This window comes from Mirounga leonina, unplaced genomic scaffold (assembly GCF_011800145.1).
Source record: "Mirounga leonina isolate KUSES-001 unplaced genomic scaffold, KU_Mleo_1.0 Mir_176, whole genome shotgun sequence".
In the NCBI taxonomy this organism is placed as follows: domain Eukaryota; kingdom Metazoa; phylum Chordata; class Mammalia; order Carnivora; family Phocidae; genus Mirounga; species Mirounga leonina.
This window is the reverse complement of record NW_023270454.1, coordinates 48,980,311-48,992,592: the sequence shown is the minus strand read 5'-3', so window position 1 is coordinate 48,992,592 and position 12,282 is coordinate 48,980,311. Positions and strand designations below refer to the sequence as shown.

The window sequence follows — 12,282 nt, the reverse complement described above, 5'->3', positions numbered from 1 at the left end:
CCTCATCGGGCTCCCTGCTCGGCGGGAAGCCTGCTTCTCCCTCTCCCAGTCCCCCTGCTTGTGTTCCCTCTCTCGCTGTGTCTCTCTCTGTCAAATAAATAAAATCTTAAAAAAAAAAAAAAGAAGAAGAAGAAGACGAAGATCTGAGGGTTCATGCAGAGTAAAACGGATTTAATTTTTAGATGATAGTGTTTTATCTTTATAGAAAATCCAACTAGAACTTAGAAATCTAAATCTTCATCTAAGTGTAAAGTTCAGCACTAAGGAGAGTTTTAAAAGGCAACTATTCAAACACAGTCCCTGTTCAGGGATTTCAGCTCAAAGCATGAGTTTCCTTCCCTGGCAACCAGCCTGGCCTAAATTTTCATTCCTTGAGTCGCACCCACAGGGAATGACTTTCAATGTCTCTTGAATATAGACATTTCAGCCAGAGATCCTTGGCATTCCCTTTGTACATGGTTCAACATGACTGCTACAGACCCTTTTCTTTAATTTCACTTCCCCAACTCATCCACAAGGGAAGTATTCAAAGAAGTATCATAGTTTTATATTCCACCTCTCCCCCAATTTTTTTTTTTTTTTTTCTGGCCCTGATACATACCAAGGACTTAGAATAAAGCAGATCTTAGAATATTTTAGGCAGGGAAAAAAAAAAAAAAGAAGCCAGTGGGAAGCGTGATTCTGAAGGTAGTTAAAAAAAAAAGAGGAGATAGCAGCAGAATATGGTACAAGTGAAGGAAACAGTAAATGGAAACAGATGGGCAGACAGATGGAAGCTTCATCAGTGGGATGGTATTAAGGACACTTCAGAGACAGAGGTTTTACATTTGCATGCCTTATTTTATTTTATTTTACTTTACTTTATTTTATTTTATTTTTTTCAGTAATAAGACAATTTTTGTAAGTCTCTAACTCATAGCCTAATATATATAAACACTCAAAAATCTTGGTTTTGGTACAATTATTATGTTAAAGTGAAAATGAAGGTTAGAGAAATAAGGATATTTGTCAAGTTACAAAACTAGTATCACAGTCCAAATGTATTTCTTTTGTTGTTGTTGTTCTTGTTTGTTTGTTTTAAATTTTTATTTAAATTCAAATTAGTTAACATATAGTGTAGTACTGATTTCAGGAGTAGAATTGAATGATTCATCACTTACATACAACACCCAGTGCTCATCACAACTGCCATATTTTAAAAGTTGTAAACACCTAATATTTTAAAAATTCATCAAATATTCTTTCCTGGGAGATTCCATTGGATTAAAAACAAGATATGACATATCCAATATTTTTATTTTCATTTAATTTTATATTTTGCTTCCAACTCTCATCCTGCAGGTCTTTCACTTTGGAGTTGAATCTCCTCTTGTTTTATCTTCCTTAAATACGCTTTCAAATATTTTTAAAACCTCAAAAATGGCTGTTTCTCTGCTTAATATTTTATTTCATTAATATTGTGAATGAGGGAAAAATAATTGAAGACAGCAATATTTTAGCATAGACTATGTGGGTAAGAAGTAAAGGTCACTGAGTTTTCCAAATAGAGTGAAAGAAAAAACCTTAACATTTCCTTATATTTGTTTTAAAGATATATATATATAAACACTAAAATTATCAAATACATGAATGAGTAAATTTAAAAATATTTTGAACATTTTAGAATTTCACAAATCAGGTTGTTTATTTTTTTAACTGACTTTATTTTTTAGAACATTTTTAGTTATATTGAAAAATTGCACAGAAAATATTAAATGACCAGATACCTCCTTTACCCCCAACCACACAAAGTTCTTTCTATTTTTATTATTAAGTTCCCTATAATATTGAAGTTTTGTATTAGTGTGGAACAGTTTTTACAAATGATAACCCAATATTGATATCATTAACTAAAGTGCAGAGTTTGCATTAGAGTTTATTACATGGCCTTTAATGTTTCCACCATTAAAGTATCAGAAAGAATGGTTTTACCACCCTAAAATCTCTTGTTTGCCCCCTATTCATCTCTCCTTTCCCTGAAGCTCTGGCAACCATTGATCTTTTTACTTTCTCTACATTTTTGCCATTCCAGAACGTTATACTGTTAGAAGCATACAATATGTAACATTTTCAGACAGGCTTCTTACACTTAAAAATGAGTTTAAGCTTTCTTCATGTCCTTTCATAGCTCATTAGCTCATTTCTTTATATTACTGAGTGATGTTCCACTGAATAGATTTACCACTGTTTTTTCATTCACTTATTAAAGAACATCTTGGCTGCTTCCAATTTTTGGCAGTTATGAATAAAGCTGCTATATACATTTGTGTCCACGTTTATGTGTGGAGATAATTTTTTAACCTAATTGAGTAAATATATAGTGTTTCTATTGTTGAATCATATGGTAAGACTATGGTGAACTTTGTACGAAACTATCAAACTGTCTTCCAAAGTGGCTGTTCTATTTGCTTTCCCACCAGCAATGAATGTAAATTCCTGTTGCTCCATCCTCATCAGCATTCATATTTTCAGTGTTCTAGATTTTAGTAACTCTAATAAATGTGTAGTGAAATTTCATTGTTTTAATTTGCTATTTCATAATGACATGTGATGTTGAATACTTTTTTTTTTAAGATTTTATTTATTTATTTTCACACAGAGAGAGACAGCAAGAGAGGGAACACAAGTAGGGGGAGTAGGAGAGGGAGAAGCAGGCTTCCTGCTGAGCAGAGAGCCTGATGTGGGGCTCCATCCCAGGACCCTGGGATCATGACCTGAGCTGAAGGCAGATGATTAACGACTGAGCCACCCAGGTGCCCCTGAATATGTTTTTATATGCATATTTCCCATCTGTATGTATGTCTTCTTTGGTGAGTTGATTGTTTAGATCTTTTATATATTGTTCAGTTGGTTTGTTTATTTCCTTATTGTTGAGCTCTGACAGTTCTTTGTACATTTTGGATACCAGTACTTTTCTTGATATATGTTTTGCAAAGATTTCTCCCCATCTGTTGCTTGTATTTCATTCTCTTAATGGTGTCTCCGCAGAATAGAAATATTTAATTTTAGTCAAGTCCAATTTTTCAACTTTCTCTTTCATGGATCATACCTTTGTTATTTTATCTAAAGAGTCATTGTGGAAACTAAAGCCACCGAGATATGTTCTTAAGTTTTATAGTTTTGTATTTTAGGTTAATTCTATGATCCAGTTGCAGTTTTTTGTTTGTTTGTTTGTTTTGTTTTTTTTTTCTTTCAAAGAATATAAGGTCTGTATCTAGATACAGGTTTTTTTGGATAAACTAGGGTTCCAGGTGTTCCAGCACCATTTATCGAAAGGCAAACTTTTATTCATTGAATTGTTTTTGTTCCTTTGTCAGAGATTAGCTAAATACATGTGTGTGGTTCTATTTCTGGTCTCTCAATTTGTTCCAGTCAATAATTTGTCTTTTTCTTTCACGAGCACCATGTCATTTTGATGTTGTAATTTTATAGTAAGTCTTGAAACTGAGTAGTCAGTCACTGACTTTGTCTTCTTCAGTATCATGTTGCCAAGTGTGACTCTTTTTCCTTTCAATACAAACTTTATAACCAGTCTTTTGATGTCCATGAGAATTTTCGTTGAGATTCCAAATCTATAGATGATTTAAGGAAAAACTGATTCATAACAATATTGACTCTACATACGCATTAACATGGAATATCTCTTCACTTCTTTAGGTCTTCTTTGATTTCTTTCATCAAAGTTTTGTAGTTTTCCTTTACATATTTTGTTAGATTTATATTTAAGTATTTCCCTCAGTTTGGTGCTGATATAAATGGTACTTTGTTTTAAATTTCACAATGTATTAATATTGTATCCCACAACCTTCCCATAATCTCTTAGGAGCTCTAGGAGCTTTGTTTTGTCATTTCTTTGGGATTTTCTAGTTATAAATTCTGTCATTTATGAAAAAAAAAAAAGACTTTTAATTTATTCTTTTCCAATCTGTATTGCTTTTATTATATTCTTTTCTCATTGCATTGGCTTGGATTTCCAGTATGATATTAAATAGTAGAGGTGAGAAAGACATCTCTGTATTGTTCCTGATCTTACAGGGAAAGCATCTAGCTTCTCACCATTAAGTATGATTTTGGCTGTAGATTTCTGATCTATTTTTTTTTTTTTTGCCTGTTCTTTTTTAATGGAGCATTTTTAAAAAATGACTTCACTTTATCTCTTCAATTGACTTACTCTCTATGCCTCTTATTTAATAGAAATAAACTTTAGATATTATATGTGTTTTAGTAGAACAATTTTTAACATTTTTTGGAAGAAGAGTTAAAATTATGCAAAACTTACATGAAAACTCACATTCTCTTCACCTTCAGATTGAAACTTTACTTATACTAACTCATCACTTTGAAAATAATTTAAATAAAAGCAGGGTGATACATATAGGCTTCTCAGACATGTTTCTCAGATACATAAAGGGTCACAGAAAATCTCTAAGACATAAAAAGTAGTAAAACTATAACCAGAAAACACTCTGCATGATCTCTCTATTCATATTTCCTTTTTTTTTTTTTTTTAAAGATTTTATTTATTTGACAGAGAGAGATAGCGAGAGCAGGAACACAAGCAGGGGGAGTGGGAGAGGGAGAAGCAGGCTTCCCACGGAGCAGGGAGCCCAATGAGGGGCTCGATTCCGGGACCCCGGGATCATGACCTGAGCCAAAGGCAGACACTTAACAACTGAGCCACCCAGGCGCCCCCAGCCAAGCCTTTAGTCACCACCACATACATATTCCAGGTCCTAGGAAGGAAGAAAGAGAGTGAAGGCTCAGGGAAAACATCCTGAGAGTTACTTACTTTTACTCACATTTCATTAACAAGATCTTAATCACATGGTCTCACATAGTTGCAAAAAAAGCTGGGAAATGTATTTAGCTAGGAAGTCAGTGGACAACTAAGACATACCATTAGGAGATTGGGAGTTTCTATAACAAAAGAAAAATAAGAGGATGATAGAACATATCTGATTATCACACCAAGCATTTAATTTTATAAAGCAAATATATCTTTGTATATATATTGGTATTTGATTTAGTAATTAAAAAAACAGTAGAAATGGATCAGTTGCAGGCATTGAAAAATTTAAATATGTGAATATATATTATTTACTTGAGAGTAAAGATTAAACTTTGAAGTACTAAATTATATTAATATTCCATAAAATGGAAATCATTTTTGATTTATTTACATGTAAATACATATAATTAAATATATATAAAATATAGTTTTATTGTATTAAATATACTTATATTGCACTTATTTTATATTTATAAAATTATTATTTACATTTATATTATATATTTATATTATTTCATATATATATGAATTCCTTTCTATATATATATATATATATATATATATATATATATATATATATATATACACACACACTTATTTATATGCTTTATAGCTAGGTATCCAAAAGCAGTAGTAGGAAAATTGGTATTACTGATACTAAATAAATATGGACATTTATAATGCCTGCAGGCAGTACTCAGCAGGATTGACTAAGGCATTATCTATTTATTATGTGTAAAGCAGCTAAGGACTTCTGGCAAACGAAATTGAATTAAATCTCTAAAATAAACCAAATTATACAAAATAATTCTATTTTTTGTTATAAATTATCTTGGTTTATTTAAGCTTCTGACTTTTGAAAATGCTTGAAGGAATATACATGCATATACATATAACATATATATGTTTATTATATGTATATATTTGCATATCCCATACATTCATTTACATGTAGACAAAATATCTGAACTAGTTTATTCTGATGTACGTAAATGTGGCAAACAATACTTAGAAGACTTAATGAGGTTAAATCAAATTAATTATAACTGTGTCTGTGGCATCAAATCCCCCCAAACTTCCTCCTGGCATTGCAGAAACCTTGGCATATGTGAGCTTAGGTCACACTATTCAAAATCAAGGAGCTGACAGATCAGATTTCCTTCCCAAAATTTTGCTCATTAGCCAAACCAGAATACTTAGTACATCAGGTCACTCTGCTTGAATTCCCAAACAACACATGACTTTGGGATATGATCCCATGATAACTCATTGAAAGTGTCTAAATACATGTACCTGGTATAACGAGCCACAGATGACAACTTAGCAAAAAGGGATTTTTCTTCCCTCTGTCACATATTTTTGACACTTTTGCAAACTGTTGTTTAACAATAGCTTTCAGACTCCATCTTAACTTTTGCTGTTGTGCTACCACAAACTGTGTTCCTTGACATTTTAAAGATCTTTGTAGACATTATTATAATAATCTTTTGATAGGTTTCAAATTAAATGGAATATTTACAGGTTACTTTAGGAAAGTAAAAAGTAAAACACATTAATTAGAAGATAAGTTTTCAATTAGCAATAACCGCGCCCCGGATAAACCTCATTGGCTACGATACTGCCCCTGCGCAAAGCTCATTAATTAGAAGATAAAGCTACATCTTCTTAAGCAATTGACATTTGCTACACATATTCAATTATTTGCAATACTGATTTATAGCTTATGTCTCATTATTGTAAGATTTCAAATCAATGTACTGTAATTTAAGAATATGTCTAATGTTCCATATGAAAGATGGGCTATTTAAGGGTGTACATTGTTTCTAAACTCTATCTATAAGAGATGAAAATAAAAGTATTCTTCACTCTCTTAGACGACATACAAGGTAATATATAGGTTACACCAAAAATGAATAAGACATTATAAAGATTATGTAGTAGTCCTCCACACTGTTTAAGATCAGTGGAAAGTCTGGTCCCTCTCTCCCTACTGTCAAACAGTATATTCTATTTCATTAATGAGGCAATCTCAAGAAACCTAATTCAGTTTACCACTACTATAATAGCAAAATACAAGTGTGTCAATCTAGCCCTTCCACTCTTTCTCCAATTATAATAAAAGAAGTATTACCTCCCATGTCAGAAGAAATTTCTCTATTTGTGCTTTGGACTGCATTTTTTTTTTTCCTTCTCTAGCACACCATGGACAAAACCTTCACATACATAATCAATTATTTTGCTGGGCATTTCTTCGCTTTAACAATTAAAGAGACATAGATCAATCCATTGACCAAACATCAATAAAACAAATTCTACCCTGTGTTATCTCCAGCTAAATATCTCTTCACATTCACAATTATAATTATTGGGAGAGTTGTTTATACTTTTCTCTCCATGGCTTACTACACAACTCAATGTATTCTGAGATCTGTGCTCTTGATTTAACTTAAATTATTTTTTCAAGGATCAAAAATGAACTCAGTATTACTGGTCTAGTGTGAACTCTTCAGTCATTGTCTCAATTTTTACATTAGCAGCATTTGAGATATTCTTGACCAGAACTTCATGCTCTGAAACCTTGACTCCTTTCATGGCATACTCTGTTTATTCATAGTCCTATATTCAATTATATACTGGAAGTCTCCATTTAAATGGTTCTCAGGGGTCTTTTAAAAAGCTGTCACTCTCCATTTTCTCCCAGCAAATCAGTTCCTTTGTGTGTGCTTTGAGTTTACTGTGTACTCAATTGTCCATGAAACCTGTCTCATTCTTGACTCCATCCTTTACTTCCCCAACCCATGTTAAATAATACATCAAAATTCTTCTACTACATTTCCTAAACATAGTTCAAATCCCTTCATTTAAATCTATCACCTCATTTACCACTTTACTGATCACATATTTTATAAAGTAGCCTAATCCTGTATTATTCCCCTTATAGGACTTCCTACCATACAGATTTTCAACACCAATCTATTTTTCACACTATACACCTAGAAATCTTCCTAAAGTTCAAATGAAATCATGTCAGTTTCACTATTTGGCTTCTCATTTTCTCTAACTACAAGTCTAAATCGGAAACCTTGCACTGAATTTCACAAATACCTTGATCTGATTGATGTCTACAGCTTTTCCAATGTTTTTTTTTCTTTACATTTTTTATTTTTTAATTTTTTTAAAGATTTTATTTATTTATTCATGAGAGACAGAGAGAGAGAGAGAGAAGCAGAGGGAGAAGCAGGCTCCCAAGGAGCAGGGAGCCCAATGCGGGACTCGATCCCAGGACTCTGGGACCATGACCTGAGCAGAAGGCAGACGCTTAACGGTCTGAGCCACCCAGGCGCCCTCTTTACATTTTTTAAATACATCAATAACCCTCCTTCAAATAACTTTCCTTCCACCAACTCAAAATTACCATAAGCACAACTCCTAAGCTTCAATCCTTCCAATTTCCATTTCCATGGCAGACTTCAGTCCTTTTTCAAGGTAAAGTGTCACATTTATTGTAGCATTTTGATCATTTAACAAGTGCAAAACTAGCATTTTTAATAATTTCTTGTATTTTTATTTTTATGTGTCACTGAAAAAGATATTGTATCCTAACCCCACTTTTTCCAAGAGCTTTATGGTTTTTACTATATGATTTTGCATACTGCTTTGATTTTTATGAATGCGTAGGTTGCATCATAAGGAGAACTGATTATACTATTATTTTTGTCATTTTACATATGAGGGAATAAAACAGCAGTAAGTTCAAGAATCTTTTTAACATCACATAGTATTGTAAAGCTGTGCTATGAATGTAGGGGACCACCTCAAATGTAAGTTCTTCCAAAAAGTCATCATAAAATCCATAATATTTTCACCTTTTAATCCTCAATATTTATCAAGGGTAAAGATTTTTTAAGTGAATTAATGAATGAATGAACAGAGGAGCTTAAATATAAGGCAAGAAGAGAAACATAATCCAAGAATCTGTAAATATATCGCCTAAGTTTATTTTTCTATTGTGAGTTATTTGGTAACATATTCAGATATTATGAATTAAGAATTTGAACCATTACACATCATAAGTGAGAAAGCAAATTATATTGATTATTGCACATAGTGTGATACTACTGGTGATTTTGTGTGAACACAAACATATATGGAAAAGATATGCAACTTTAATGAACATTTTTATTTTTTATAACCATGTGTTACCTTACAATGTGAAATGGAAAACACCATCCTTTAGAAAAAAGGGTGTTTTTTTTTGTGTGTGTGTTCCTTTACAATGTGAATCATTGTAAAGAAACAGTGTTAACTCTTTTTTATTGTTATGTTAATCACCATACATTACATCATTAGTTTTAGATGTAGTGTTCCATGATTCATTGTTTGTGCATAACACCAAGTGCTCCATGCAGAATGTGCCCTCCTCAAAACCCATCACCAGGCTAACCCATCCTCCCACCCCCCTCCCCTCTAGAACCCTCAGTTTGTTTCTCAGAGTCCATAGTCTCTCACGGTTCATCTCCCCCTCCGATTTCCCCCACTCTTCATTCTTCCCCTCCTGCTATCTTCTTCTTCGTCTTCTTTTTTTTTTTTTTTTAACATATATTATATTATTTGTTTCAGAGGTACAGATCTGTGATTCAACAGTCTTGCACAATGCTATGGTGAGTGCTGTGAACAGTGTTAACTCTTATTTGTTCAATTTCAACTTACCTCATTTAAACTCCAAAAACACAAAACATTTTTTTTCAGATGAGATATTTTAGGTTATATGCTTTACGTATTTCACTTGTCAAAAGGTATTCTTACCTCAAAGGAATGAATATCATGATCAAGGCAATGCATTTCTCATTTACTTTCCATAGCAATGACACTAAAAATGCAGTGCACTCAAAATGTTGGATATTTTTCAAAATTATTTAATCCCAAAATACACATTGTTGAACTTTCAAAAAAGTAAATTTTCTTAATATTTTAGAGCATTCAAAATAGAAATTAATTGTATATATATATTTTTTAAGATTTTATTTATTTATTTGACAGAGAGAGACACAGCGAGAGAGGGAACACAAGTAGGGGGAGTGGGAGAGGGAGAAGCAGGCTTCCCACCGAGCAGGGAGCCCGATGCGGGGCTCGATCCCAGGACCCTGGGATCATGACCTGAGCCAAAGGCAGACACGTAATGACTGAGCCACCCAGGCGCCCCAATTTAATTGAATACTCTAAAGTTAAATATAAAGCCTGAATGCATTAAAAACAATTTTTTTGTAATACAATCTTATTATGTAAAAAATATTATGTTATTTATCAACAATATGATAACATTTCATAACTAAATTTTGTTAAGGATTTACTAATATATGCTCACAGCACTTTTTTAAGATTTATTTGAAGAGAGAGAAAGAACATGAGCAGAGGTAGGGACAGAGGGAGAGGGAGACAGAATCCTCAAGCAGACTCCCCACTGAGCAGGAATCCTGAAGCTGCTCTCCATCCAGAACTTTGAGATCATGACCTGAGCCCAAATCAAGAGGCCGCTAACTGACTGAGCCAGTAGGCACCCCTATTCATCAGCACTTTTAAGTATTTTTTACAAAACTGCCAGATAGTCTCTACTTTAAAGTACACTAATGTAGAATAATGATGTAAACAAGACAGAGAATAATTTTGTTACTTATTAAGGGAAAATACTCTGCATTGTCCCTGGCTGGTAGTAGCTAATATGAATTTGTAGTTCTTCTGATTGGCCTTATTGTAGCACTGAAATGATTTGCCAAATAAGATTTTTTTTTATGTTTGAGTGAAATGTTATAAAATGACATTACAGAGATCCAGAGAGTAAGTGGGAATACATTTAATGAAGCAATATTATAGCATGCTAAATAAATGCCATTTAATTTGAAAATTTGTAAATTTTTGAATTTTTTCCAAGACTCATAGCTTAAATTCTAAATACGTTAATTTAAAATCAGATACTTAGCCGATTTGTTGATTTAATCCTAGCACCCTCACAAATATAAAGGATTCAAAAAGAATCGAGAGTAGCTTATTTCCATTTTAATTATTCTTGATTTTGTTTTTAAAAGACATTCACAGCCCTTGGGTTATTGAGTACTTTTGATAGTTCTTTCAGTAATAGCTGAAATGGATGAATATTATCACTATAATTTAATACATAAGAATATATGTATACACATTTACATTACATTATGTGTATAATGTATACACATATACATTATATATGTATGTGTATATGGATATATAAAAATATTTTGGGATTATTAGTGAAGATTTTTATTTTTTTTTTTAAGATTTTATTTATTTATTTGACAGAGAGAGACACAGCGAGAGAGGGAACATAAGCAGGGGGAGTGGGAGAGGGAGAAGCAGGCTCCCCGCAGAGCAGGGAGCCCGATGCGGGACTTGATCCCAGGACCCTGGGATCATGACCTGAGCTGAAGGCAGTCGCTTAACCAACTGAGCCACCCAGGCGCCCCTGAAGATTTTTAAATATAAATGATTATTCAATATATTTTTCACACATTTTTTTTCTTTTTTTTTTAAAGATTTTATTTATTTATTTGCGAGAGAGAGAATGAGAGACAGAGAGCATGAGAGGGGGGAGGGTCAGAGGGAGAAGCAGACTCCCCGCCGAGCAGGGAGCCCGATGCGGGACTCGATCCCGGGACTCCAGGACCATGACCTGAGCCGAAGGCAGTCGCTTAACCAACTGAGCCACCCAGGCGCCCTATTTTTCACACATTTGATAACATTTAATATCAACTTTCCCCCCCAAAAAAATCATCTTTGAAATAGGAAGGAGGAATTCTTATGAATACCTCTTTTCCTAGAGAACAATTTGGGGATTAGAAAAATAATTTCATTCAGATCATATTTTAGTCAGCACAGAGTCTGTATATGATGCTGGTCTCTTACATACATCTGATTTTTTTCTTACAAAATAACATTATTATGATATTACGTAAAATCATAGCAGAAGAAATCTGTAGATATAGATACAAATATCATGTGACTTTGAATAGTGACTTGATTTCCTTCAGGCTCATATCATCATTTGTAAAATAGATATAACAACAGATAATATAGATTGATAACGAGTAGTTCATAATATATCCTCATTAAAATTGGGGTCTTTTCTTTCTCCATATTTCTCTTAGCTCTATGAAATAAAACCATGCTTACAAATAACACACACATAAGTGTGTGTGCACACATATGTATGTATGTACATATCTCTAGTAATCTTACAAAAAGTTGAAATATCTTTTTTTCCATATACTTCAAGGATATTTGAAAGAGCTGCATTAGAAAAATTCAGTGTAAAACCAGACTAAACCTTGAGAGATTCTTAAATGATATCTATTTTAAAAGTCTGTAAAAGTTAAGATTTGACTTAAATGGAAGGATAAACATAATTCAAAATAGTCATCTGGTAA

At 32.8% G+C, this 12,282-nt stretch overlaps 1 pseudogene; it reads right to left on the bottom strand.

Moving 5' to 3' along the window:
• Positions 1-6,308: 6,308 nt before the first annotated feature.
• On the bottom strand, positions 6,309-6,464 carry LOC118022596 (annotated as a pseudogene).
• Between the last annotated feature and the right edge of the window lie 5,818 nt (positions 6,465-12,282).